Source organism: Oncorhynchus mykiss, chromosome 17, assembly GCF_057628025.1.
Source record: "Oncorhynchus mykiss isolate SJ-2025 chromosome 17, ASM5762802v1, whole genome shotgun sequence".
In the NCBI taxonomy this organism is placed as follows: Eukaryota; Metazoa; Chordata; class Actinopteri; order Salmoniformes; family Salmonidae; genus Oncorhynchus; species Oncorhynchus mykiss.
In genome coordinates, this window is record NC_143038.1 from 67,020,001 (window position 1) to 67,047,500 (window position 27,500).

The following is a 27,500-nucleotide window of genomic DNA, read 5'->3' on the forward strand; positions in this document are numbered from 1 at the left end:
AGACGCAATGACTGTGTACACTGGTCTAGTTGTGACCTGACTTCAGCTTAGATGTGGGGCCAGTGGCGCAATGGATAACGTGTCTGACTACGGATCAGAAGATTCTAGGTTCGACTCCTGGCTGGCTCGATACTTAATTTAATTGATTGAAATCAAGCCGGGATTGACACTGAATACTTTTCAGTGCTTCTGGCTGTTCTCACTTCAACCTCATTTTAGACTGATTTCATCTGGACATTCCCCAACATCTCAGAGAAAAAAAGATGTAGCTTTTAATCCAACAGGCATAATGTCAACATTTAAAGATTTGTCTGTGATGTGTATTTTAAGTATGTGTCTTCCTATATGGTCTAGTGGTTGGTCCTGGTTTTCACCCAGGTGGCCCGGGTTCAACTCCCGGTATGGGAAAGAATTTCTTGTCGTTTGGGATGCACTTGTGTAACAACAGATACTGCATTTTAACTGGCAGCAGTTTCACACAACACAACAATATTCCCTCAGCAACAGGAAATGTGACATGTTATGTAGATTCAAATTATACAAGGCATTTTAAACGTTGAATACACTTCATTGCTGCATTTCTTGCTCTGCAGTAAAATTCATGCAACAACAGGAGGATCAAATTAAGATTTGCATCTGTAACAGAAATCCCAAGGAACCTTGTCGGTGACAGAAGCTATGACTGTGTACACTGGCCTAGGTGTGTCCTGACTTCAGCTTGGCTGTGCGGCCAGTGGCGCAATGGATAACGTGTCTGATAACAGGTCAGAAGATTGAATATTTGACTCCTGTTTGGCTCAAAACTAGATTTATTTGACCAAAATCAAGCTGGGAAAAATACTGTATACTTTTCATTGTGTCTGGCAGTTCTCGATTCAAACACATTTTAGACTGATTTTATATGGGACTTTTCTCCAACATCGCTGAGAAAAAGATGGAGCTTGTAATTACAACAAGCATCATTTCAACGTTTATGGATTTGTCTGTGATGTTTTTTTAAAGTAACTGTCTTCCCATATGGTCTGGCTTTTAGGATTCCTGGTTTTCGCCCGGGTTGAACTCCCAGTATGGGAAAGAACATCTTGTCATTTGGGATGCACTTGTGTAAGAACAGATACCACATTTTAACTGGCAGCAGAATCACACAACACAACAATATTCCCTCAGCAACAGCAAATGTGACATGTTTTGTAGATTCATAATTTACAAGACTTTTTAAACATTGAATACACTTCAAGTTTGCATTTCTTGCTCTTCAGTAAAATTCATGCAACAACAGGAGGATCAAATTAAGATATGCATCTGAAACAGAAAACCAAGGAACCTTGTTGTTGACAGACACAATGACTGTGTACACTGGTCTAGCTGTGACTTGACTTCAGCTTAGATGTGGGGCCAGTAGCGCAATGGATAACGTGTCTGACTACGGATCAGAAGATTCTAGTTTCGACTCCTGGCTGGCTCGATATTTAATTTATTGAAATCAAGCCGGGATTGATACTGTATACTTTTCAGTGCTTCTGGCTGTTCTCACTTCAAACTCATTTTAGACTGATTTCATCTGGACATTCCCCAACATCTCAGAGAAAAAAAGATGTAGCTTTTAATCCAACAGGCATAATGTCAACATTTAAAGATTTGTCTGTGATGTGTATTTTAAGTATGTGTCTTCCCATATGGTCTAGTGGTTAGGATTCCTGGTTTTCACCCAGGTGGCCCGGGTTCAACTCCCGGTATGGGAAAGAATATCTTGTCGTTTGGGATGCACTTGTGTAACAACAGATACTGCATTTTAACTGGCAGCAGTTTCACACAACACAACAATATTCCCTCAGCAACAGGAAATGTGACATGTTATGTAGATTCAAATTATACAAGGCATTTTAAACGTTGAATACACTTCATTGCTGCATTTCTTGCTCTGCAGTAAAATTCATGCAACAACAGGAGGATCAAATTAAGATTTGCATCTGTAACAGAAATCCCAAGGAACCTTGTCGGTGACAGAAGCTATGACTGTGTACACTGGCCTAGGTGTGTCCTGACTTCAGCTTGACTGTGCGGCCAGTGGCGCAACGGATAACGTGTCTGATAACAGGTCAGAAGATTGAATATTTGACTCCTGTTTGGCTCAAAACTAGATTTATTTGACCAAAATCAAGCTGGGAAAAATACTGTATACTTTTCATTGTGTCTGGTAGTTCTCGATTCAAACACATTTTAGACTGATTTTATATGGGACTTTTCTCCAACATCTCTGAGAAAAAGATGGAGCTTGTAATTACAACTTGCATCATTTCAACGTTTATGGATTTGTCTGTGATGTTTTTTTTAAGTAACTGTCTTCCCATATGGTCTGGCGTTTAGGATTCCTGGTTTTCGCCCGGGTTGAACTCCCAGTATGGGAAAGAACATCTTGTCATTTGGGATGCACTTGTGTAAGAACAGATACCACATTTTAACTGGCAGCAGAATCACACAACACAACAATATTCCCTCAGCAACAGCAAATGTGACATGTTTTGTAGATTCATAATTTACAAGACTTTTTAAACATTGAATACACTTCAAGTTTGCATTTCTTGCTCTGCAGTAAAATTCATGCAACAACAGGAGGATCAAATGAAGATATGCATCTGAAACAGAAAACCAAGGAACCTTGTTGTTGACAGACGCAATGACTGTGTACACTGGTCTAGTTGTGACCTGACTTCAGCTTAGAAGTGGGGCCAGTGGCGCAATGGATAACGTGTCTGACTACGGATCAGAAGATTCTAGGTTCGACTCCTGGCTGGCTCGATACTTAATTTAATTGATTGAAATCAAGCCGGGATTGACACTGAATACTTTTCAGTGCTTCTGGCTGTTCTCACTTCAACCTCATTTTAGACTGATTTCATCTGGACATTCCCCAACATCTCAGAGAAAAAAAGATGTAGCTTTTAATCCAACAGGCATAATGTCAACATTTAAAGATTTGTCTGTGATGTGTATTTTAAGTATGTGTCTTCCCATATGGTCTAGTGGTTGGTCCTGGTTTTCACCCAGGTGGCCCGGGTTCAACTCCCGGTATGGGAAAGAATTTCGTGTCGTTTGGGATGCACTTGTGTAACAACAGATACTGCATTTTAACTGACAGCAGTTTCACACAACACAACAATATTCCCTCAGCAACAGGAAATGTGAGATGTTATGTAGATTCAAATTATACAAGGCATTTTAAACGTTGAATACACTTCATGACTGCATTTCTTGCTCTGCAGTAAAATTAATGCAACAACAGGAGGATCAAATTAAGATTTGCATCTGTAACAGAAATCCCAAGGAACCTTGTCGGTGACAGAAGCTATGACTGTGTACACTGGCCTAGGTGTGTCCTGACTTCAGCTTGGCTGTCCGGCCAGTGGCGCAATGGATAACGTGTCTGATAACAGGTCAGAAGATTGAATATTTGACTCCCGTTTGGCTCAAAACTAGATTTATTTGACCAAAATCAAGCTGGGAAAAATACTGTATACTTTTCATTGTGTCTGGCAGTTCTCGATTCAAACACATTTTAGACTGATTTTATATGGGACTTTTCTCCAACATCTCTGAGAAAAAGATGGAGCTTGTAATTACAACTTGCATCATTTCAACGTTTATGGATTTGTCTGTGATGTTTTTTTAAGTAACTGTCTTCCCATATGGTCTGGCGTTTAGGATTCCTGGTTTTCGCCCGGGTTGAACTCCCAGTATGGGAAAGAACATCTTGTCATTTGGGATGCACTTGTGTAAGAACAGATACCACATTTTAACTGGCAGCAGAATCACACAACACAACAATATTCCCTCAGCAACATCAAATGTGACATGTATTGTAGATTCGTAATCTACAAGACTTTTTAAACATTGAATACACTTCAAGTTTGCATTTCTTGCTCTGCAGTAAAATTCATGCAACAACAGGAGGATCAAATTAAGATATGCATCTGAAACAGAAAACCAAGGAACCTTGTTGTTGACAGACGCAATGACTGTGTACACTGGTCTAGCTGTGACCTGACTTCAGCTTAGACGTGGGGCCAGTGGCGCAATGGATAACGTCTCTGACTACGGATCAGAAGATTCTAGGTTCGACTCCTGGCTGGCTCGATACTTAATTTAATTGATTGAAATCAAGCTGGGATTGACACTGAATACTTTTCAGTGCTTCTGGCTGTTCTCACTTCAAGCTCATTTTAGACTGATTTCATCTGGACATTCCCCAACATCTCAGAGAAAAAAAGATGTAGCTTTTAATCCAACAGGCATAATGTCAACATTTAAAGATTTGTCTGTGATGTGTATTTTAATTATGTGTCTTCCCATATGGTCTAGTGGTTGGTCCTGGTTTTCACCCAAGTGTCCCGGGTTCAACTCCCGGTATGGGAAAGAATATCTTGTCGTTTGGGATGCACTTGTGTAACAACAGATATTGCATTTTAACTGGCAGCAGTTTCACACAACACAACAATATTCCCTCAGCAACAGGAAATGTGACATGTTATGTAGATTCAAATTATACAAGGCATTTTAAACGTTGAATACACTTCATTGCTGCATTTCTTGCTCTGCAGTAAAATTCATGCAACAACAGGAGGATCAAATTAAGATTTGCATCTGTAACAGAAATCCCAAGGAACCTTGTCGGTGACAGAAGCTATGACTGTGTACACTGGCCTAGGTGTGTCCTGACTTCAGCTTGGCTGTGCGGCCAGTGGCGCAATGGATAACGTGTCTGATAACAGGTCAGAAGATTGAATATTTGACTCCTGTTTGGCTCAAAACTATATTTATTTGACCAAAATCAAGTTTGGAAAAATACTGTATACTTTTCATTGTGTCTGGCAGTTCTCGATTCAAACACATTTTAGACTGATTTTATATGGGACTTTTCTCCAACATCTCTGAGAAAAAGATGGAGCTTGTAATTACAACAAGCATCATTTCAACGTTTATGGATTTGTCTTTGATGTTTTTTTTAAGTAACTGTCTTCCCATATGGTCTGGAGTTTAGGATTCCTGGTTTTCGCCCGGGTTGAACTCCCCGTATGGGAAAGAACATCTTGTCATTTGGGATGCACTTGTGTAAGAACAGATACCACATTTTAACTGGCAGCAGAATCACACAAAACAACAATATTCCCTCAGCAACAGCAAATGTGACATGTTTTGTAGATTCATAATTTACAAGACTTTTTAAATATTGAATACACTTCAAGTTTGCATTTCTTGCTCTGCAGTAAAATTCATGCAACAACAGGAGGATCAAATTAAGATATGCATCTGAAACAGAAAACCAAGGAACCTTGTTGTTGACAGACACAATGACTGTGTACACTAGTCTAGCTGTGACCTGACTTCAGCTTAGACGTGGGGCCAGTGGCGCAATGGATAACGTGTCTGACTACGGATCAGAAGATTCTAGGTTCGACTCCTGGCTGGCTCGATACTTAATTTAATTGATTGAAATCAAGCCGGCATTGATACTGTATACTCTTCAGTGCTTCTGGCTGTTCTCACTTCAAACTCATTTTAGACTGATTTCATCTGGACATTCCCCAACATCTCAGAGAAAAAAAGATGTAGCTTTTAATCCAACAGGCATAATGTCAACATTTAAAGATTTGTCTGTGATGTGTATCTTAAGTATGTGTCTTCCCATATGGTCTAGCGGTTAGGATTCCTGGTTTTCACCCAGGTGGCCCGGGTTCAACTCCCGGTATGGGAAAGAAAAGCTTGTCGTTTGGGATGCACTTGTGTAACAACAGATACTGCATTTTAACTGGTAGCAGTTTCACACAACACAACAATATTCCCTCAGCAACAGGAAATGTGACATGTTATGTAGATTCAAATTATACAAGGCATTTTAAACGTTGAATACACTTCATTGCTGCATTTCTTGCTCTGCAGTAAAATTCATGCAACAACAGGAGGATCAAATTAAGATTTGCATCTGTAACAGAAATCCCAAGGAACCTTGTCGGTGACAGAAGCTATGACTGTGTACACTGGCCTAGGTGTGTCCTGACTTCAGCTTGGCTGTGCGGCCAGTGGCGCAATGGATAACGTGTCTGATAACAGGTCAGAAGATTGAATATTTGACTCCTGTTTGGCTCAAAACTAGATTTATTTGACCAAAATCAAGCTGGGAAAAATACTGTGTACTTTTCATTGTGTCTGGCAGTTCTCGATTCAAACACATTTTAGACTGATTTTATATGGGACTTTTCTCCAACATCTCTGAGAAAAAGATGGAGCTTGTAATTACAACTTGCATCATTTCAACGTTTATGGATTTGTCTGTGATGTTTTTTTAAGTAACTGTCTTCCCATATGGTCTGGCGTTTAGGATTCCTGGTTTTCGCCCGGGTTGAACTCCCAGTATGGGAAAGAACATCTTGTCATTTGGGATGCACTTGTGTAAGAACAGATACCACATTTTAACTGGCAGCAGAATCACACAACACAACAATATTCCCTCAGCAACATCAAATGTGACATGTATTGTAGATTCGTAATCTACAAGACTTTTTAAACATTGAATACACTTCAAGTTTGCATTTCTTGCTCTGCAGTAAAATTCATGCAACAACAGGAGGATCAAATTAAGATATGCATCTGAAACAGAAAACCAAGGAACCTTGTTGTTGACAGACGCAATGACTGTGTACACTGGTCTAGCTGTGACCTGACTTCAGCTTAGACGTGGGGCCAGTGGCGCAATGGATAACGTCTCTGACTACGGATCAGAAGATTCTAGGTTTGACTCCTGGCTGGCTCGATACTTAATTTAATTGATTGAAATCAAGCTGGGATTGACACTGAATACTTTTCAGTGCTTCTGGCTGTTCTCACTTCAAGCTCATTTTAGACTGATTTCATCTGGACATTCCCCAACATCTCAGAGAAAAAAAGATGTAGCTTTTAATCCAACAGGCATAATGTCAACATTTAAAGATTTGTCTGTGATGTGTATTTTAATTATGTGTCTTCCCATATGGTCTAGTGGTTGGTCCTGGTTTTCACCCAAGTGTCCCGGGTTCAACTCCCGGTATGGGAAAGAATATCTTGTCGTTTGGGATGCACTTGTGTAACAACAGATATTGCATTTTAACTGGCAGCAGTTTCACACAACACAACAATATTCCCTCAGCAACAGGAAATGTGACATGTTATGTAGATTCAAATTATACAAGGCATTTTAAACGTTGAATACACTTCATTGCTGCATTTCTTGCTCTGCAGTAAAATTCATGCAACAACAGGAGGATCAAATTAAGATTTGCATCTGCAACAGAAATCCCAAGGAACCTTGTCGGTGACAGAAGCTATGACTGTGTACACTGGCCTAGGTGTGTCCTGACTTCAGCTTGGCTGTGCGGCCAGTGGCGCAATGGATAACGTGTCTGATAACAGGTCAGAAGATTGAATATTTGACTCCTGTTTGGCTCAAAACTATATTTATTTGACCAAAATCAAGTTTGGAAAAATACTGTATACTTTTCATTGTGTCTGGCAGTTCTCGATTCAAACACATTTTAGACTGATTTTATATGGGACTTTTCTCCAACATCTCTGAGAAAAAGATGGAGCTTGTAATTACAACAAGCATCATTTCAACGTTTATGGATTTGTCTTTGATGTTTTTTTTAAGTAACTGTCTTCCCATATGGTCTGGAGTTTAGGATTCCTGGTTTTCGCCCGGGTTGAACTCCCCGTATGGGAAAGAACATCTTGTCATTTGATGCACTTGTGTAAGAACAGATACCACATTTTAACTGGCTGCAGAATCACACAAAACAACAATATTCCCTCAGCAACAGCAAATGTGACATGTTTTGTAGATTCATAATTTACAAGACTTTTTAAATATTGAATACACTTCAAGTTTGCATTTCTTGCTCTGCAGTAAAATTCATGCAACAACAGGAGGATCAAATTAAGATATGCATCTGAAACAGAAAACCAAGGAACCTTGTTGTTGACAGACACAATGACTGTGTACACTAGTCTAGCTGTGACCTGACTTCAGCTTAGACGTGGGGCCAGTGGCGCAATGGATAACGTGTCTGACTACGGATCAGAAGATTCTAGGTTCGACTCCTGGCGGCTCGATACTTAATTTAATTGATTGAAATCAAGCCGGCATTGATACTGTATACTCTTCAGTGCTTCTGGCTGTTCTCACTTCAAACTCATTTTAGACTGATTTCATCTGGACATTCCCCAACATCTCAGAGAAAAAAAGATGTAGCTTTTAATCCAACAGGCATAATGTCAACATTTAAAGATTTGTCTGTGATGTGTATTTTAAGTATGTGTCTTCCCATATGGTCTAGCGGTTAGGATTCCTGGTTTTCACCCAGGTGGCCCGGGTTCAACTCCTGGTATGGGAAAGAAAAGCTTGTCGTTTGGGATGCACTTGTGTAACAACAGATACTGCATTTTAACTGGTAGCAGTTTCACACAACACAACAATATTCCCTCAGCAACAGGAAATGTGACATGTTATGTAGATTCAAATTATACAAGGCATTTTAAACGTTGAATACACTTCATTGCTGCATTTCTTGCTCTGCAGTAAAATTCATGCAACAACAGGAGGATCAAATTAAGATTTGCATCTGTAACAGAAATCCCAAGGAACCTTGTCGGTGACAGAAGCTATGACTGTGTACACTGGCCTAGGTGTGTCCTGACTTCAGCTTGGCTGTGCGGCCAGTGGCGCAATGGATAACGTGTCTGATAACAGGTCAGAAGATTGAATATTTGACTCCTGTTTGGCTCAAAACTAGATTTATTTGACCAAAATCAAGCTGGGAAAAATACTGTGTACTTTTCATTGTGTCTGGCAGTTCTCGATTCAAACACATTTTAGACTGATTTTATATGGGACTTTTCTCCAACATCTCTGAGAAAAAAGATGGAGCTTGTAATACAACAAGCATAATTTCAACGTTTATGGATTTGTCTGTGATGTTTTTTTAAGTAACTGTCTTCCCATATGGTCTGGCTTTTAGGATTCCTGGTTTTCGCCCGGGTTGAACTCCCAGTATGGGAAAGAACATCTTGTCATTTGGGATGCACTTGTGTAAGAACAGATACCACATTTTAACTGGCAGCAGAATCACACAACACAACAATATTCCCTCAGCAACAGCAAATGTGACATGTTTTGTAGATTCATAATTTACAAGACTTTTTAAACATTGAATACACTTCAAGTTTGCATTTCTTGCTCTTCAGTAAAATTCATGCAACAACAGGAGGATCAAATTAAGATATGCATCTGAAACAGAAAACCAAGGAACCTTGTTGTTGACAGACACAATGACTGTGTACACTAGTCTAGCTGTGACCTGACTTCAGCTTAGACGTGGGGCCAGTGGCGCAATGGATAACGTGTCTGACTACGGATCAGAAGATTCTAGGTTCGACTCCTGGCTGGCTCTATACTTACTTTAATTGATTGAAATCAAGCCGGCATTGATACTGTATACTCTTCAGTGCTTCTGGCTGTTCTCACTTCAAACTCATTTTAGACTGATTTCATCTGGACATTCCCAAACATCTCAGAGAAAAAAAGATGTAGCTTTTAATCCAAAAGGCATAATGTCAACATTTAAAGATTTGTCTGTGATGTGTATTTTAGTATTTTAAGTATGTGTCTTCCCATATGGTCTAGCGGTTAGGATTCCTGGTTTTCACCCAGGTGGCCCGGGTTCAACTCCCGGTATGGGAAAGAATATCTTGTTGTTTGGGATGCACTTGTGTAACAACAGATACTGCATTTTAACTGGCAGCAGTTTCACACAACACAACAATATTCCCTCAGCAACAGGAAATGTGACATGTTATGTAGATTCAAATTATACAAGGCATTTTAAACGTTGAATACACTTCATTGCTGCATTTCTTGCTCTGCAAAAAAATTCATGCAACAACAGGAGGATCAAATTAAGATTTGCATCTGTAACAGAAATCCCAAGGAACCTTGTCGGTGACAGAAGCTATGACTGTGTACACTGGCCTAGGTGTGTCCTGACTTCAGCTTGGCTGTGCGGCCAGTGGCGCAATGGATAACGTGTCTGATAACAGGTCAGAAGATTGAATATTTGACTCCTGTTTGGCTCAAAACTAGATTTATTTGACCAAAATCAAGCTGGGAAAAATACTGTATACTTTTCATTGTGTCTGGCAGTTCTCGATTCAAACACATTTTAGACTGATTTTATATGGGACTTTTCTCCAACATCGCTGAGAAAAAGATGGAGCTTGTAATTACAACAAGCATCATTTCAACGTTTATGGATTTGTCTGTGATGTTTTTTTAAAGTAACTGTCTTCCCATATGGTCTGGCTTTTAGGATTTCTGGTTTTCGCCCGGGTTGAACTCCCAGTATGGGAAAGAACATCTTGTCATTTGGGATGCACTTGTGTAAGAACAGATACCACATTTTAACTGGCAGCAGAATCACACAACACAACAATATTCCCTCAGCAACAGCAAATGTGACATGTTTTGTAGATTCATAATTTACAAGACTTTTTAAACATTGAATACACTTCAAGTTTGCATTTCTTGCTCTTCAGTAAAATTCATGCAACAACAGGAGGATCAAATTAAGATATGCATCTGAAACAGAAAACCAAGGAACCTTGTTGTTGACAGACACAATGACTGTGTACACTGGTCTAGCTGTGACCTGACTTCAGCTTAGACGTGGGGCCAGTGGCGCAATGGATAACGTGTCTGACTACGGATCAGAAGATTCTAGGTTCGACTCCTGGCTGGCTCGATACTTAATTTAATTGATTGAAATCAAGCCGGCATTGATACTGTATACTCTTCAGTGCTTCTGGCTGTTCTCACTTCAAACTCATTTTAGACTGATTTCATCTGGACATTCCCCAACATCTCAGAGAAAAAAAGATGTAGCTTTTAATCCAAAAGGCATAATGTCAACATTTAAAGATTTGTCTGTGATGTGTATTTTAAGTATGTGTCTTCCCATATGGTCTAGCGGTTAGGATTCCTGGTTTTCACCCAGGTGGCCCGGGTTCAACTCCCGGTATGGGAAAGAATATCTTGTTGTTTGGGATGCACTTGTGTAACAACAGATACTGCATTTTAACTGGCAGCAGTTTCACACAACACAACAATATTCCCTCAGCAACAGGAAATGTGACATGTTATGTAGATTCAAATTATACAAGTAATTTTAAACGTTGAATACACTTCATTGCTGCATTTCTTGCTCTGCAGTAAAATTCATGCAACAACAGGAGGATCAAATTAAGATTTGCATCTGTAACAGAAATCCCAAGGAACCTTGTCGGTGACAGAAGCTATGACTGTGTACACTGGCCTAGGTGTGTCCTGACTTCAGCTTGGCTGTGCGGCCAGTGGCGCAATGGATAACGTGACTGATAACAGGTCAGAAGATTGAATATTTGACTCCTGTTTGGCTCAAAACTAGATTTATTTGACCAAAATCAAGCTGGGAAAAATACTGTATACTTTTCATTGTGTCTGGCAGTTCTCGATTCAAACACATTTTAGACTGATTTTATATGGGACTTTTCTCCAACATCGCTGAGAAAAAGATGGAGCTTGTAATTACAACAAGCATCATTTCAACGTTTATGGATTTGTCTGTGATGTTTTTTTAAAGTAACTGTCTTCCCATATGGTCTGGCTTTTAGGATTTCTGGTTTTCGCCCGGGTTGAACTCCCAGTATGGGAAAGAACATCTTGTCATTTGGGATGCACTTGTGTAAGAACAGATACCACATTTTAACTGGCAGCAGAATCACACAACACAACAATATTCCCTCAGCAACAGCAAATGTGACATGTTTTGTAGATTCATAATTTACAAGACTTTTTAAACATTGAATACACTTCAAGTTTGCATTTCTTGCTCTTCAGTAAAATTCATGCAACAACAGGAGGATCAAATTAAGATATGCATCTGAAACAGAAAACCAAGGAACCTTGTTGTTGACAGACACAATGACTGTGTACACTGGTCTAGCTGTGACCTGACTTCAGCTTAGACGTGGGGCCAGTGGCGCAATGGATAACGTGTCTGACTACGGATCAGAAGATTCTAGGTTCGACTCCTGGCTGGCTCGATACTTAATTTAATTGATTGAAATCAAGCCGGGATTGATACTGTATACTTTTCAGTGCTTCTGGCTGTTCTCACTTCAAACTCATTTTAGACTGATTTCATCTGGACATTCCCCAACATCTCAGAGAAAAAAAGATGTAGCTTTTAATCCAAAAGGCATAATGTCAACATTTAAAGATTTGTCTGTGATGTGTATTTTAAGTATGTGTCTTCCCATATGGTCTAGCGGTTAGGATTCCTGGTTTTCACCCAGGTGGCCGGGGTTCAACTCCCGGTATGGGAAAGAATATCTTGTTGTTTGGGATGCACTTGTGTAACAACAGATACTGCATTTTAACTGGCAGCAGTTTCACACAACACAACAATATTCCCTCAGCAACAGGAAATGTGACATGTTATGTAGATTCAAATTATACAAGGCATTTTAAACGTTGAATACACTTCATTGCTGCATTTCTTGCTCTGCAGTAAAATTCATGCAACAACAGGAGGATCAAATTAAGATTTGCATCTGTAACAGAAATCCCAAGGAACCTTGTCGGTGACAGAAGCTATGACTGTGTACACTGGCCTAGGTGTGTCCTGACTTCAGCTTGGCTGTGCGGCCAGTGGCGCAATGGATAACGTGTCTGATAACAGGTCAGAAGATTGAATATTTGACTCCTGTTTGGCTCAAAACTAGATTTATTTGACCAAAATCAAGCTGGGAAAAATACTGTATACTTTTCATTGTGTCTGGCAGTTCTCGATTCAAACACATTTTAGACTGATTTTATATGGGACTTTTCTCCAACATCGCTGAGAAAAAGATGGAGCTTGTAATTACAACAAGCATCATTTCAACGTTTATGGATTTGTCTGTGATGTTTTTTTAAAGTAACTGTCTTCCCATATGGTCTGGCTTTTAGGATTTCTGGTTTTCGCCCGGGTTGAACTCCCAGTATGGGAAAGAACATCTTGTCATTTGGGATGCACTTGTGTAAGAACAGATACCACATTTTAACTGGCAGCAGAATCACACAACACAACAATATTCCCTCAGCAACAGCAAATGTGACATGTTTTGTAGATTCATAATTTACAAGACTTTTTAAACATTGAATACACTTCAAGTTTGCATTTCTTGCTCTTCAGTAAAATTCATGCAACAACAGGAGGATCAAATTAAGATATGCATCTGAAACAGAAAACCAAGGAACCTTGTTGTTGACAGACACAATGACTGTGTACACTGGTCTAGCTGTGACCTGACTTCAGCTTAGACGTGGGGCCAGTGGCGCAATGGATAACGTGTCTGACTACGGATCAGAAGATTCTAGGTTCGACTCCTGGCTGGCTCGATACTTAATTTAATTGATTGAAATCAAGCCGGCATTGATACTGTATACTCTTCAGTGCTTCTGGCTGTTCTCACTTCAAACTAATTTTAGACTGATTTCATCTGGACATTCCCCAACATCTCAGAGAAAAAAAGATGTAGCTTTTAATCCAAAAGGCATAATGTCAACATTTAAAGATTTGTCTGTGATGTGTATTTTAAGTATGTGTCTTCCCATATGGTCTAGCGGTTAGGATTCCTGGTTTTCACCCAGGTGGCCCGGGTTCAACTCCCGGTATGGGAAAGAATATCTTGTTGTTTGGGATGCACTTGTGTAACAACAGATACTGCATTTTAACTGGCAGCAGTTTCACACAACACAACAATATTCCCTCAGCAACAGGAAATGTGACATGTTATGTAGATTCAAATTATACAAGTAATTTTAAACGTTGAATACACTTCATTGCTGCATTTCTTGCTCTGCAGTAAAATTCATGCAACAACAGGAGGATCAAATTAAGATTTGCATCTGTAACAGAAATCCCAAGGAACCTTGTCGGTGACAGAAGCTATGACTGTGTACACTGGCCTAGGTGTGTCCTGACTTCAGCTTGGCTGTGCGGCCAGTGGCGCAATGGATAACGTGTCTGATAACAGGTCAGAAGATTGAATATTTGACTCCTGTTTGGCTCAAAACTAGATTTATTTGACCAAAATCAAGCTGGGAAAAATACTGTATACTTTTCATTGTGTCTGGCAGTTCTCGATTCAAACACATTTTAGACTGATTTTATATGGGACTTTTCTCCAACATCGCTGAGAAAAAGATGGAGCTTGTAATTACAACAAGCATCATTTCAACGTTTATGGATTTGTCTGTGATGTTTTTTTAAAGTAACTGTCTTCCCATATGGTCTGGCTTTTAGGATTTCTGGTTTTCGCCCGGGTTGAACTCCCAGTATGGGAAAGAACATCTTGTCATTTGGGATGCACTTGTGTAAGAACAGATACCACATTTTAACTGGCAGCAGAATCACACAACACAACAATATTCCCTCAGCAACAGCAAATGTGACATGTTTTGTAGATTCATAATTTACAAGACTTTTTAAACATTGAATACACTTCAAGTTTGCATTTCTTGCTCTTCAGTAAAATTCATGCAACAACAGGAGGATCAAATTAAGATATGCATCTGAAACAGAAAACCAAGGAACCTTGTTGTTGACAGACACAATGACTGTGTACACTGGTCTAGCTGTGACCTGACTTCAGCTTAGACGTGGGGCCAGTGGCGCAATGGATAACGTGTCTGACTACGGATCAGAAGATTCTAGGTTCGACTCCTGGCTGGCTCGATACTTAATTCAATTGATTGAAATCAAGCCGGGATTGATACTGTATACTTTTCAGTGCTTCTGGCTGTTCTCACTTCAAACTCATTTTAGACTGATTTCATCTGGACATTCCCCAACATCTCAGAGAAAAAAAGATGTAGCTTTTAATCCAAAAGGCATAATGTCAACATTTAAAGATTTGTCTGTGATGTGTATTTTAAGTATGTGTCTTCCCATATGGTCTAGCGGTTAGGATTCCTGGTTTTCACCCAGGTGGCCGGGGTTCAACTCCCGGTATGGGAAAGAATATCTTGTTGTTTGGGATGCACTTGTGTAACAACAGATACTGCATTTTAACTGGCAGCAGTTTCACACAACACAACAATATTCCCTCAGCAACAGGAAATGTGACATGTTATGTAGATTCAAATTATACAAGGCATTTTAAACGTTGAATACACTTCATTGCTGCATTTCTTGCTCTGCAGTAAAATTCATGCAACAACAGGAGGATCAAATTAAGATTTGCATCTGTAACAGAAATCCCAAGGAACCTTGTCGGTGACAGAAGCTATGACTGTGTACACTGGCCTAGGTGTGTCCTGACTTCAGCTTGGCTGTGCGGCCAGTGGCGCAATGGATAACGTGTCTGATAACAGGTCAGAAGATTGAATATTTGACTCCTGTTTGGCTCAAAACTAGATTTATTTGACCAAAATCAAGCTGGGAAAAATACTGTATACTTTTCATTGTGTCTGGCAGTTCTCGATTCAAACACATTTTAGACTGATTTTATATGGGACTTTTCTCCAACATCGCTGAGAAAAAGATGGAGCTTGTAATTACAACAAGCATCATTTCAACGTTTATGGATTTGTCTGTGATGTTTTTTTAAAGTAATTGTCTTCCCATATGGTCTGGCTTTTAGGATTTCTGGTTTTCGCCCGGGTTGAACTCCCAGTATGGGAAAGAACATCTTGTCATTTGGGATGCACTTGTGTAAGAACAGATACCACATTTTAACTGGCAGCAGAATCACACAACACAACAATATTCCCTCAGCAACAGCAAATGTGACATGTTTTGTAGATTCATAATTTACAAGACTTTTTAAACATTGAATACACTTCAAGTTTGCATTTCTTGCTCTTCAGTAAAATTCATGCAACAACAGGAGGATCAAATTAAGATATGCATCTGAAACAGAAAACCAAGGAACCTTGTTGTTGACAGACACAATGACTGTGTACACTGGTCTAGCTGTGACCTGACTTCAGCTTAGACGTGGGGCCAGTGGCGCAATGGATAACGTGTCTGACTACGGATCAGAAGATTCTAGGTTCGACTCCTGGCTGGCTCGATACTTAATTTAATTGATTGAAATCAAGCCGGGATTGATACTGTATACTTTTCAGTGCTTCTGGCTGTTCTCACTTCAAACTCATTTTAGACTGATTTCATCTGGACATTCCCCAACATCTCAGAGAAAAAAAGATGTAGCTTTTAATCCAAAAGGCATAATGTCAACATTTAAAGATTTGTCTGTGATGTGTATTTTAAGTATGTGTCTTCCCATATGGTCTAGCGGTTAGGATTCCTGGTTTTCACCCAGGTGGCCCGGGTTCAACTCCCGGTATGGGAAAGAATATCTTGTTGTTTGGGATGCACTTGTGTAACAACAGATACTGCATTTTAACTGGCAGCAGTTTCACACAACACAACAATATTCCCTCAGCAACAGGAAATGTGACATGTTATGTAGATTCAAATTATACAAGGCATTTTAAACGTTGAATACACTTCATTGCTGCATTTCTTGCTCTGCAGTAAAATTCATGCAACAACAGGAGGATCAAATTAAGATTTGCATCTGTAACAGAAATCCCAAGGAACCTTGTCGGTGACAGAAGCTATGACTGTGTACACTGGCCTAGGTGTGTCCTGACTTCAGCTTGGCTGTGCGGCCAGTGGCGCAATGGATAACGTGTCTGATAACAGGTCAGAAGATTGAATATTTGACTCCTGTTTGGCTCAAAACTAGATTTATTTGACCAAAATCAAGCTGGGAAAAATACTGTATACTTTTCATTGTGTCTGGCAGTTCTCGATTCAAACACATTTTAGACTGATTTTATATGGGACTTTTCTCCAACATCGCTGAGAAAAAGATGGAGCTTGTAATTACAACAAGCATCATTTCAACGTTTATGGATTTGTCTGTGATGTTTTTTTAAAGTAATTGTCTTCCCATATGGTCTGGCTTTTAGGATTTCTGGTTTTCGCCCGGGTTGAACTCCCAGTATGGGAAAGAACATCTTGTCATTTGGGATGCACTTGTGTAAGAACAGATACCACATTTTAACTGGCAGCAGAATCACACAACACAACAATATTCCCTCAGCAACAGCAAATGTGACATGTTTTGTAGATTCATAATTTACAAGACTTTTTAAACATTGAATACACTTCAAGTTTGCATTTCTTGCTCTTCAGTAAAATTCATGCAACAACAGGAGGATCAAATTAAGATATGCATCTGAAACAGAAAACCAAGGAACCTTGTTGTTGACAGACACAATGACTGTGTACACTGGTCTAGCTGTGACCTGACTTCAGCTTAGATGTGGGGCCAGTGGCGCAATGGATAACGTGTCTGACTACGGATCAGAAGATTCTAGGTTCGACTCCTGGCTGGCTCGATACTTAATTTAATTGATTGAAATCAAGCCGGGATTGATACTGTATACTTTTCAGTGCTTCTGGCAGTTCTCGATTCAAACACATTTTAGACTGATTTCATATGGGACTTTTCTCCAACATCGCTGAGAAAAAGATGGAGCTTGTAATTACAACAAGCATCATTTCAACGTTTATGGATTTGTCTGTGATGTTTTTTTAAAGTAACTGTCTTCCCATATGGTCTGGCTTTTAGGATTTCTGGTTTTCGCCCGGGTTGAACTCCCAGTATGGGAAAGAACATCTTGTCATTTGGGATGCACTTGTGTAAGAACAGATACCACATTTTAACTGGCAGCAGAATCACACAACACAACAATATTCCCTCAGCAACAGCAAATGTGACATGTTTTGTAGATTCATAATTTACAAGACTTTTTAAACATTGAATACACTTCAAGTTTGCATTTCTTGCTCTTCAGTAAAATTCATGCAACAACAGGAGGATCAAATTAAGATATGCATCTGAAACAGAAAACCAAGGAACCCTGTTGTTGACAGACACAATGACTGTGTACACTGGTCTAGCTGTGACCTGACTTCAGCTTAGACGTGGGGCCAGTGGCGCAATGGATAACGTGTCTGACTACGGATCAGAAGATTCTAGGTTCGACTCCTGGCTGGCTCGATAATTAATTTAATTGATTGAAATCAAGCCGGGATTGATACTGTATACTTTTCAGTGCTTCTGGCTGTTCTCACTTCAAACTCATTTTAGACTGATTTCATCTGGACATTCCCCAACATCTCAGAGAAAAAAAGATGTAGCTTTTAATCCAAAAGGCATAATGTCAACATTTAAAGATTTGTCTGTGATGTGTATTTTAAGTATGTGTCTTCCCATATGGTCTAGCGGTTAGGATTCCTGGTTTTCACCCAGGTGGCCTGGGTTCAACTCCCGGTATGGGAAAGAATATCTTGTTGTTTGGGATGCACTTGTGTAACAACAGAATCTGCATTTTAACTGGCAGCAGTTTCACACAACACAACAATATTCCCTCAGCAACAGGAAATGTGACATGTTATGTAGATTCAAATTATACGAGGCATTTTAAACGTTGAATACACTTCATTGCTGCATTTCTTGCTCTGCAGTAAAATTCATGCAACAACAGGAGGATCAAATTAAGATTTGCATCTGTAACAGAAATCCCAAGGAACCTTGTCGGTGACAGAAGCTATGACTGTGTACACTGGCCTAGGTGTGTCCTGACTTCAGCTTGGCTGTGCGGCCAGTGGCGCAATGGATAACGTGTCTGATAACAGGTCAGAGGATTGAATATTTGACTCCTGTTTGGCTCAAAACTAGATTTATTTGACCAAAATCAAGCTGGGAAAAATACTGTATACTTTTCATTGTGTCTGGCAGTTCTCGATTCAAACACATTTTAGACTGATTTTATATGGGACTTTTCTCCAACATCGCTGAGAAAAAGATGGAGCTTGTAATTACAACAAGCATCATTTCAACGTTTATGGATTTGTCTGCGATGTTTTTTTAAAGTAACTGTCTTCCCATATGGTCTGGCTTTTAGGATTTCTGGTTTTCGCCCGGGTTGAACTCCCAGTATGGGAAAGAACATCTTGTCATTTGGGATGCACTTGTGTAAGAACAGATACCACATTTTAACTGGCAGCAGAATCACACAACACAACAATATTCCCTCAGCAACAGCAAATGTGACATGTTTTGTAGATTCATAATTTACAAGACTTTTTAAACATTGAATACACTTCAAGTTTGCATTTCTTGCTCTTCAGTAAAATTCATGCAACAACAGGAGGATCAAATTAAGATATGCATCTGAAACAGAAAACCAAGGAACCTTGTTGTTGACAGACACAATGACTGTGTACACTGGTCTAGCTGTGACCTGACTTCAGCTTAGACGTGGGGCCAGTGGCGCAATGGATAACGTGTCTGACTACGGATCAGAAGATTCTAGGTTCGACTCCTGGCTGGCTCGATACTTAATTTAATTTATTGAAATCAAGCCGGGATTGATACTGTATACTTTTCAGTGCTTCTGGCTGTTCTCACTTCAAACTCATTTTAGACTGATTTCATCTGGACATTCCCCAACATCTCAGAGAAAAAAAGATGTAGCTTTTAATCCAAAAGGCATAATGTCAACATTTAAAGATTTGTCTGTGATGTGTATTTTAAGTATGTGTCTTCCCATATGGTCTAGCGGTTAGGATTCCTGGTTTTCACCCAGGTGTCCCGGGTTCAACTCCCGGTATGGGAAAGAATATCTTGTTGTTTGGGATGCACTTGTGTAACAACAGATACTGCATTTTAACTGGCAGCAGTTTCACACAACACAACAATATTCCCTCAGCAACAGGAAATGTGACATGTTATGTAGATTCAAATTATACAAGGCATTTTAAACGTTGAATACACTTCATTGCTGCATTTCTTGCTCTGCAGTAAAATTCATGCAACAACAGGAGGATCAAATTAAGATTTGCATCTGTAACAGAAATCCCAAGGAACCTTGTCGGTGACAGAAGCTATGACTGTGTACACTGGCCTAGGTGTGTCCTGACTTCAGCTTGGCTGTGCGGCCAGTGGCGCAATGGATAACGTGTCTGATAACAGGTCAGAAGATTGAATATTTGACTCCTGTTTGGCTCAAAACTAGATTTATTTGACCAAAATCAAGCTGGGAAAAATACTGTATACTTTTCATTGTGTCTGGCAGTTCTCGATTCAAACACATTTTAGACTGATTTTATATGGGACTTTTCTCCAACATCGCTGAGAAAAAGATGGAGCTTGTAATTACAACAAGCATCATTTCAACGTTTATGGATTTGTCTGTGATGTTTTTTTAAAGTAACTGTCTTCCCATATGGTCTGGCTTTTAGGATTTCTGGTTTTCGCCCGGGTTGAACTCCCAGTATGGGAAAGAACATCTTGTCATTTGGGATGCACTTGTGTAAGAACAGATACCACATTTTAACTGGCAGCAGAATCACACAACACAACAATATTCCCTCAGCAACAGCAAATGTGACATGTTTTGTAGATTCATAATTTACAAGACTTTTTAAACATTGAATACACTTCAAGTTTGCATTTCTTGCTCTTCAGTAAAATTCATGCAACAACAGGAGGATCAAATTAAGATATGCATCTGAAACAGAAAACCAAGGAACCTTGTTGTTGACAGACACAATGACTGTGTACACTGGTCTAGCTGTGACCTGACTTCAGCTTAGACGTGGGGCCAGTGGCGCAATGGATAACGTGTCTGACTACGGATCAGAAGATTCTAGGTTCGACTCCTGGCTGGCTCGATACTTAATTTAATTTATTGAAATCAAGCCGGGATTGATACTGTATACTTTTCAGTGCTTCTGGCTGTTCTCACTTCAAACTCATTTTAGACTGATTTCATCTGGACATTCCCCAACATCTCAGAGAAAAAAAGATGTAGCTTTTAATCCAAAAGGCATAATGTCAACATTTAAAGATTTGTCTGTGATGTGTATTTTAAGTATGTGTCTTCCCATATGGTCTAGCGGTTAGGATTCCTGGTTTTCACCCAGGTGGCCCAGGTTCAACTCCCGGTATGGGAAAGAATATCTTGTTGTTTGGGATGCACTTGTGTAACAACAGATACTGCATTTTAACTGGCAGCAGTTTCACACAACACAACAATATTCCCTCAGCAACAGGAAATGTGACATGTTATGTAGATTCAAATTATACAAGGCATTTTAAACGTTGAATACACTTCATTGCTGCATTTCTTGCTCTGCAGTAAAATTCATGCAACAACAGGAGGATCAAATTAAGATTTGCATCTGTAACAGAAATCCCAAGGAACCTTGTCGGTGACAGAAGCTATGACTGTGTACACTGGCCTAGGTGTGTCCTGACTTCAGCTTGGCTGTGCGGCCAGTGGCGCAATGGATAACGTGTCTGATAACAGGTCAGAAGATTGAATATTTGACTCCTGTTTGGCTCAAAACTAGATTTATTTGACCAAAATCAAGCTGGGAAAAATACTGTATACTTTTCATTGTGTCTGGCAGTTCTCGATTCAAACACATTTTAGACTGATTTTATATGGGACTTTTCTCCAACATCGCTGAGAAAAAGATGGAGCTTGTAATTACAACAAGCATCATTTCAACGTTTATGGATTTGTCTGTGATGTTTTTTTAAAGTAACTGTCTTCCCATATGGTCTGGCTTTTAGGATTTCTGGTTTTCGCCCGGGTTCAACTCCCGGTATGGGAAAGAATATCTTGTTGTTTGGGATGCACTTGTGTAACAACAGATACTGCATTTTAACTGGCAGCAGTTTCACACAACACAACAATATTCCCTCAGCAACAGCAAATGTGACATGTTTTGTAGATTCATAATTTACAAGACTTTTTAAACATTGAATACACTTCAAGTTTGCATTTCTTGCTCTTCAGTAAAATTCATGCAACAACAGGAGGATCAAATTAAGATATGCATCTGAAACAGAAAACCAAGGAACCTTGTTGTTGACAGACGCAATGACTGTGTACACTGGTCTAGCTGTGACCTGACTTCAGCTTAGACGTGGGGCCAGTGGCGCAATGGATAACGTGTCTGACTATGGATCAGAAGATTCTAGGTTCGACTCCTGGCTGGCTCGATACTTAATTTAATTTATTGAAATCAAGCCGGGATTGATACTGTATACTTTTCAGTGCTTCTGGCTGTTCTCACTTCAAACTCATTTTAGACTGATTTCATCTGGACATTCCCCAACATCTCAGAGAAAAAAAGATGTAGCTTTTAATCCAACAGGCATAATGTCAACATTTAAAGATTTGTCTGTGATGTGTATTTTAAGTATGTGTCTTCCCATATGGTCTAGCGGTTAGGATTCCTGGTTTTCACCCAGGTGGCCTGGGTTCAACTCCCGGTATGGGAAAGAATATCTTGTCGTTTGGGATGCACTTGTGTAACAACAGATATTGCATTTTAACTGGCAGCAGTTTCACACAACACAACAATATTCCCTCAGCAACAGGAAATGTGACATGTTATGTAGATTCAAATTATACAAGGCATTTTAAACGTTGAATACACTTCATTGCTGCATTTCTTGCTCTGCAGTAAAATTCATGCAACAACAGGAGGATCAAATTAAGATTTGCATCTGTAACAGAAATCCCAAGGAACCTTGTCGGTGACAGAAGCTATGACTGTGTACACTGGCCTAGGTGTGTCCTGACTTCAGCTTGGCTGTGCGGCCAGTGGCGCAATTGATAACGTGTCTGATAACAGGTCAGAAGATTGAATATTTGACTCCTGTTTGGCTCAAAACTAGATTTATTTGACCAAAATCAAGCTGGGAAAAATACTGTATACTTTTCATTGTGTCTGGCAGTTCTCGATTCAAACACATTTTAGACTGATTTTATATGGGACTTTTCTCCAACATCGCTGAGAAAAAGATGGAGCTTGTAATTACAACAAGCATCATTTCAACGTTTATGGATTTGTCTGTGATGTTTTTTTAAAGTAACTGTCTTCCCATATGGTCTGGCTTTTAGGATTCCTGGTTTTCGCCCGGGTTGAACTCCCAGTATGGGAAAGAACATCTTGTCATTTGGGATGCACTTGTGTAAGAACAGATACCACATTTTAACTGGCAGCAGAATCACACAACACAACAATATTCCCTCAGCAACAGCAAATGTGACATGTTTTGTAGATTCATAATTTACAAGACTTTTTAAACATTGAATACACTTCAAGTTTGCATTTCTTGCTCTTCAGTAAAATTCATGCAACAACAGGAGGATCAAATTAAGATATGCATCTGAAACAGAAACCCAAGGAACCTTGTTGTTGACAGACACAATGACTGTGTACACTGGTCTAGCTGTGACTTGACTTCAGCTTAGACGTGGGGCCAGTGGCGCAATGGATAACGTGTCTGACTACGGATCAGAAGATTCTAGTTTCGACTCCTGGCTGGCTCGATACTTAATTTAATTTATTGAAATCAAGCCGGGATTGATACTGTATACTTTTCAGTGCTTCTGGCTGTTCTCACTTCAAACTCATTTTAGACTGATTTCATCTGGACATTCCCCAACATCTCAGAGAAAAAAAGATGTAGCTTTTAATCCAACAGGCATAATGTCAACATTTAAAGATTTGTCTGTGATGTGTATTTTAAGTATGTGTCTTCCCATATGGTCTAGCGGTTAGGATTCCTGGTTTTCACCCAGGTGGCCCGGGTTCAACTCCCGGTATGGGAAAGAATATCTTGTTGTTTGGGATGCACTTGTGTAACAACAGATACTGCATTTTAACTGGCAGCAGTTTCACACAACACAACAATATTCCCTCAGCAACAGGAAATGTGACATGTTATGTAGATTCAAATTATACAAGGCATTTTAAACGTTGAATACACTTCATTGCTGCATTTCTTGCTCTGCAGTAAAATTCATGCAACAACAGGAGGATCAAATTAAGATTTGCATCTGTAACAGAAATCCCAAGGAACCTTGTCGGTGACAGAAGCTATGACTGTGTACACTGGCCTAGGTGTGTCCTGACTTCAGCTTGGCTGTGCGGCCAGTGGCGCAATGGATAACGTGTCTGATAACAGGTCAGAAGATTGAATATTTGACTCCTGTTTGGCTCAAAACTAGATTTATTTGACCAAAATCAAGCTGGGAAAAATACTGTATACTTTTCATTGTGTCTGGCAGTTCTCGATTCAAACACATTTTAGACTGATTTTATATGGGACTTTTCTCCAACATCGCTGAGAAAAAGATGGAGCTTGTAATTACAACAAGCATCATTTCAACGTTTATGGATTTGTCTGTGATGTTTTTTTAAAGTAACTGTCTTCCCATATGGTCTGGCTTTTAGGATTCCTGGTTTTCGCCCGGGTTGAACTCCCAGTATGGGAAAGAACATCTTGTCATTTGGGATGCACTTGTGTAAGAACAGATACCACATTTTAACTGGCAGCAGAATCACACAACACAACAATATTCCCTCAGCAACAGCAAATGTGACATGTTTTGTAGATTCATAATTTACAAGACTTTTTAAACATTGAATACACTTCAAGTTTGCATTTCTTGCTCTTCAGTAAAATTCATGCAACAACAGGAGGATCAAATTAAGATATGCATCTGAAACAGAAAACCAAGGAACCTTGTTGTTGACAGACACAATGACTGTGTACACTGGTCTAGCTGTGACTTGACTTCAGCTTAGACGTGGGGCCAGTGGCGCAATGGATAACGTGTCTGACTACGGATCAGAAGATTCTAGTTTCGACTCCTGGCTGGCTCGATACTTAATTTAATTTATTGAAATCAAGCCGGGATTGATACTGTATACTTTTCAGTGCTTCTGGCTGTTCTCACTTCAAACTCATTTTAGACTGATTTCATCTGGACATTCCCCAACATCTCAGAGAAAAAAAGATGTAGCTTTTAATCCAAAAGGCATAATGTCAACATTTAAAGATTTGTCTGTGATGTGTATTTTAAGTATGTGTCTTCCCATATGGTCTAGCGGTTAGGATTCCTGGTTTTCACCCAGGTGGCCCGGGTTCAACTCCCGGTATGGGAAAGAATATCTTGTTGTTTGGGATGCACTTGTGTAACAACAAATACTGCATTTTAACTGGCAGCAGTTTCACACAACACAACAATATTCCCTCAGCAACAGGAAATGTGACATGTTATGTAGATTCAAATTATACAAGGCATTTTAAACGTTGAATACACTTCATTGCTGCATTTCTTGCTCTGCAGTAAAATTCATGCAACAACAGGAGGATCAAATTAAGATTTGCATCTGTAACAGAAATCCCAAGGAACCTTGTCGGTGACAGAAGCTATGACTGTGTACACTGGCCTAGGTGTGTCCTGACTTCAGCTTGGCTGTGCGGCCAGTGGCGCAATGGATAACGTGTCTGATAACAGGTCAGAAGATTGAATATTTGACTCCTGTTTGGCTCAAAACTAGATTTATTTGACCAAAATCAAGCTGGGAAAAATACTGTATACTTTTCATTGTGTCTGGCAGTTCTCGATTCAAACACATTTTAGACTGATTTTATATGGGACTTTTCTCCAACATCGCTGAGAAAAAGATGGAGCTTGTAATTACAACAAGCATCATTTCAACGTTTATGGATTTGTCTGTGATGTTTTTTTAAAGTAACTGTCTTCCCATATGGTCTGGCTTTTAGGATTTCTGGTTTTCGCCCGGGTTGAACTCCCAGTATGGGAAAGAACATCTTGTCATTTGGGATGCACTTGTGTAAGAACAGATACCACATTTTAACTGGCAGCAGAATCACACAACACAACAATATTCCCTCAGCAACAGCAAATGTGACATGTTTTGTAGATTCATAATTTACAAGACTTTTTAAACATTGAATACACTTCAAGTTTGCATTTCTTGCTCTTCAGTAAAATTCATGCAACAACAGGAGGATCAAATTAAGATATGCATCTGAAACAGAAAACCAAGGAACCTTGTTGTTGACAGACACAATGACTGTGTACACTGGTCTAGCTGTGACCTGAATTCAGCTTAGACGTGGGGCCAGTGGCGCAATGGATAACGTGTCTGACTACGGATCAGAAGATTCTAGGTTCGACTCCTGGCTGGCTCAATACTTAATTTAATTTATTGAAATCAAGCCGGGATTGATACTGTATACTTTTCAGTGCTTCTGGCTGTTCTCACTTCAAACTCATTTTAGACTGATTTCATCTGGACATTCCCCAACATCTCAGAGAAAAAAAGATGTAGCTTTTAATCCAACAGGCATAATGTCAACATTTAAAGATTTGTCTGTGATGTGTATTTTAAGTATGTGTCTTCCCATATGGTCTAGCGGTTAGGATTCCTGGTTTTCACCCAGGTGGCCCGGGTTCAACTCCCGGTATGGGAAAGAATATCTTGTCGTTTGGGATGCACTTGTGTAACAACAGATATTGCATTTTAACTGGCAGCAGTTTCACACAACACAACAATATTCCCTCAGCAACAGGAAATGTGACATGTTATGTAGATTCAAATTATACAAGGCATTTTAAACGTTGAATACACTTCATTGCTGCATTTCTTGCTCTGCAGTAAAATTCATGCAACAACAGGAGGATCAAATTAAGATTTGCATCTGTAACAGAAATCCCAAGGAACCTTGTCGGTGACAGAAGCTATGACTGTGTACACTGGCCTAGGTGTGTCCTGACTTCAGCTTGGCTGTGCGGCCAGTGGCGCAATGGATAACGTGTCTGATAACAGGTCAGAAGATTGAATATTTGACTCCTGTTTGGCTCAAAACTAGATTTATTTGACCAAAATCAAGCTGGGAAAAATACTGTATACTTTTCATTGTGTCTGGCAGTTCTCGATTCAAACACATTTTAGACTGATTTTATATGGGACTTTTCTCCAACATCGCTGAGAAAAAGATGGAGCTTGTAATTACAACAAGCATCATTTCAACGTTTATGGATTTGTCTGTGATGTTTTTTTAAAGTAACTGTCTTCCCATATGGTCTGGCTTTTAGGATTCCTGGTTTTCGCCCGGGTTGAACTCCCAGTATGGGAAAGAACATCTTGTCATTTGGGATGCACTTGTGTAAGAACAGATACCACATTTTAACTGGCAGCAGAATCACACAACACAACAATATTCCCTCAGCAACAGCAAATGTGACATGTTTTGTAGATTCATAATTTACAAGACTTTTTAAACATTGAATACACTTGAAGTTTGCATTTCTTGCTCTTCAGTAAAATTCATGCAACAACAGGAGGATCAAATTAAGATATGCATCTGAAACAGAAAACCAAGGAACCTTGTTGTTGACAGACACAATGACTGTGTACACTGGTCTAGCTGTGACTTGACTTCAGCTTAGACGTGGGGCCAGTGGCGCA

General features: G+C 39.6%; 27 non-coding genes across 27 annotated transcripts; all 27 read left to right on the top strand.

Annotated features, from left to right (window-relative positions):
• The first annotated feature begins 56 nt into the window (after positions 1-56).
• trnar-acg (transfer RNA arginine (anticodon ACG)) lies at positions 57-129 on the top strand. The gene has a single exon. It is a non-coding gene; the product is annotated as a tRNA-Arg (tRNA).
• Positions 130-1,670: 1,541 nt separating this feature from the next.
• On the top strand, positions 1,671-1,742 carry trnae-uuc (transfer RNA glutamic acid (anticodon UUC)). The gene has a single exon. It is a non-coding gene; the product is annotated as a tRNA-Glu (tRNA).
• Positions 1,743-2,726: 984 nt separating this feature from the next.
• Positions 2,727-2,799, top strand: trnar-acg (transfer RNA arginine (anticodon ACG)). Its single transcript has one exon. It is a non-coding gene; the product is annotated as a tRNA-Arg (tRNA).
• Positions 2,800-5,397: 2,598 nt separating this feature from the next.
• On the top strand, positions 5,398-5,470 carry trnar-acg (transfer RNA arginine (anticodon ACG)). Its single transcript has one exon. It is a non-coding gene; the product is annotated as a tRNA-Arg (tRNA).
• A 210-nt stretch (positions 5,471-5,680) lies between these two features.
• trnae-uuc (transfer RNA glutamic acid (anticodon UUC)) lies at positions 5,681-5,752 on the top strand. The gene has a single exon. It is a non-coding gene; the product is annotated as a tRNA-Glu (tRNA).
• A 2,599-nt stretch (positions 5,753-8,351) lies between these two features.
• trnae-uuc (transfer RNA glutamic acid (anticodon UUC)) lies at positions 8,352-8,423 on the top strand. Its single transcript has one exon. It is a non-coding gene; the product is annotated as a tRNA-Glu (tRNA).
• A 1,274-nt stretch (positions 8,424-9,697) lies between these two features.
• Positions 9,698-9,769, top strand: trnae-uuc (transfer RNA glutamic acid (anticodon UUC)). Its single transcript has one exon. It is a non-coding gene; the product is annotated as a tRNA-Glu (tRNA).
• Positions 9,770-10,753: 984 nt separating this feature from the next.
• Positions 10,754-10,826, top strand: trnar-acg (transfer RNA arginine (anticodon ACG)). Its single transcript has one exon. It is a non-coding gene; the product is annotated as a tRNA-Arg (tRNA).
• A 210-nt stretch (positions 10,827-11,036) lies between these two features.
• trnae-uuc (transfer RNA glutamic acid (anticodon UUC)) lies at positions 11,037-11,108 on the top strand. Its single transcript has one exon. It is a non-coding gene; the product is annotated as a tRNA-Glu (tRNA).
• Positions 11,109-12,092: 984 nt separating this feature from the next.
• trnar-acg (transfer RNA arginine (anticodon ACG)) lies at positions 12,093-12,165 on the top strand. Its single transcript has one exon. It is a non-coding gene; the product is annotated as a tRNA-Arg (tRNA).
• Positions 12,166-13,431: 1,266 nt separating this feature from the next.
• Positions 13,432-13,504, top strand: trnar-acg (transfer RNA arginine (anticodon ACG)). Its single transcript has one exon. It is a non-coding gene; the product is annotated as a tRNA-Arg (tRNA).
• Positions 13,505-13,714: 210 nt separating this feature from the next.
• trnae-uuc (transfer RNA glutamic acid (anticodon UUC)) lies at positions 13,715-13,786 on the top strand. Its single transcript has one exon. It is a non-coding gene; the product is annotated as a tRNA-Glu (tRNA).
• Positions 13,787-14,770: 984 nt separating this feature from the next.
• On the top strand, positions 14,771-14,843 carry trnar-acg (transfer RNA arginine (anticodon ACG)). Its single transcript has one exon. It is a non-coding gene; the product is annotated as a tRNA-Arg (tRNA).
• Positions 14,844-16,109: 1,266 nt separating this feature from the next.
• trnar-acg (transfer RNA arginine (anticodon ACG)) lies at positions 16,110-16,182 on the top strand. The gene has a single exon. It is a non-coding gene; the product is annotated as a tRNA-Arg (tRNA).
• Positions 16,183-16,392: 210 nt separating this feature from the next.
• Positions 16,393-16,464, top strand: trnae-uuc (transfer RNA glutamic acid (anticodon UUC)). The gene has a single exon. It is a non-coding gene; the product is annotated as a tRNA-Glu (tRNA).
• A 984-nt stretch (positions 16,465-17,448) lies between these two features.
• Positions 17,449-17,521, top strand: trnar-acg (transfer RNA arginine (anticodon ACG)). Its single transcript has one exon. It is a non-coding gene; the product is annotated as a tRNA-Arg (tRNA).
• A 592-nt stretch (positions 17,522-18,113) lies between these two features.
• Positions 18,114-18,186, top strand: trnar-acg (transfer RNA arginine (anticodon ACG)). The gene has a single exon. It is a non-coding gene; the product is annotated as a tRNA-Arg (tRNA).
• Positions 18,187-18,396: 210 nt separating this feature from the next.
• Positions 18,397-18,468, top strand: trnae-uuc (transfer RNA glutamic acid (anticodon UUC)). The gene has a single exon. It is a non-coding gene; the product is annotated as a tRNA-Glu (tRNA).
• Positions 18,469-19,452: 984 nt separating this feature from the next.
• On the top strand, positions 19,453-19,525 carry trnar-acg (transfer RNA arginine (anticodon ACG)). Its single transcript has one exon. It is a non-coding gene; the product is annotated as a tRNA-Arg (tRNA).
• Positions 19,526-19,735: 210 nt separating this feature from the next.
• trnae-uuc (transfer RNA glutamic acid (anticodon UUC)) lies at positions 19,736-19,807 on the top strand. The gene has a single exon. It is a non-coding gene; the product is annotated as a tRNA-Glu (tRNA).
• A 984-nt stretch (positions 19,808-20,791) lies between these two features.
• Positions 20,792-20,864, top strand: trnar-acg (transfer RNA arginine (anticodon ACG)). Its single transcript has one exon. It is a non-coding gene; the product is annotated as a tRNA-Arg (tRNA).
• Positions 20,865-22,130: 1,266 nt separating this feature from the next.
• trnah-aug (transfer RNA histidin (anticodon AUG)) lies at positions 22,131-22,203 on the top strand. Its single transcript has one exon. It is a non-coding gene; the product is annotated as a tRNA-His (tRNA).
• A 210-nt stretch (positions 22,204-22,413) lies between these two features.
• On the top strand, positions 22,414-22,485 carry trnae-uuc (transfer RNA glutamic acid (anticodon UUC)). Its single transcript has one exon. It is a non-coding gene; the product is annotated as a tRNA-Glu (tRNA).
• Positions 22,486-23,752: 1,267 nt separating this feature from the next.
• Positions 23,753-23,824, top strand: trnae-uuc (transfer RNA glutamic acid (anticodon UUC)). Its single transcript has one exon. It is a non-coding gene; the product is annotated as a tRNA-Glu (tRNA).
• Positions 23,825-25,091: 1,267 nt separating this feature from the next.
• trnae-uuc (transfer RNA glutamic acid (anticodon UUC)) lies at positions 25,092-25,163 on the top strand. Its single transcript has one exon. It is a non-coding gene; the product is annotated as a tRNA-Glu (tRNA).
• A 984-nt stretch (positions 25,164-26,147) lies between these two features.
• On the top strand, positions 26,148-26,220 carry trnar-acg (transfer RNA arginine (anticodon ACG)). Its single transcript has one exon. It is a non-coding gene; the product is annotated as a tRNA-Arg (tRNA).
• A 210-nt stretch (positions 26,221-26,430) lies between these two features.
• trnae-uuc (transfer RNA glutamic acid (anticodon UUC)) lies at positions 26,431-26,502 on the top strand. The gene has a single exon. It is a non-coding gene; the product is annotated as a tRNA-Glu (tRNA).
• Positions 26,503-27,500: the final 998 nt, after the last annotated feature.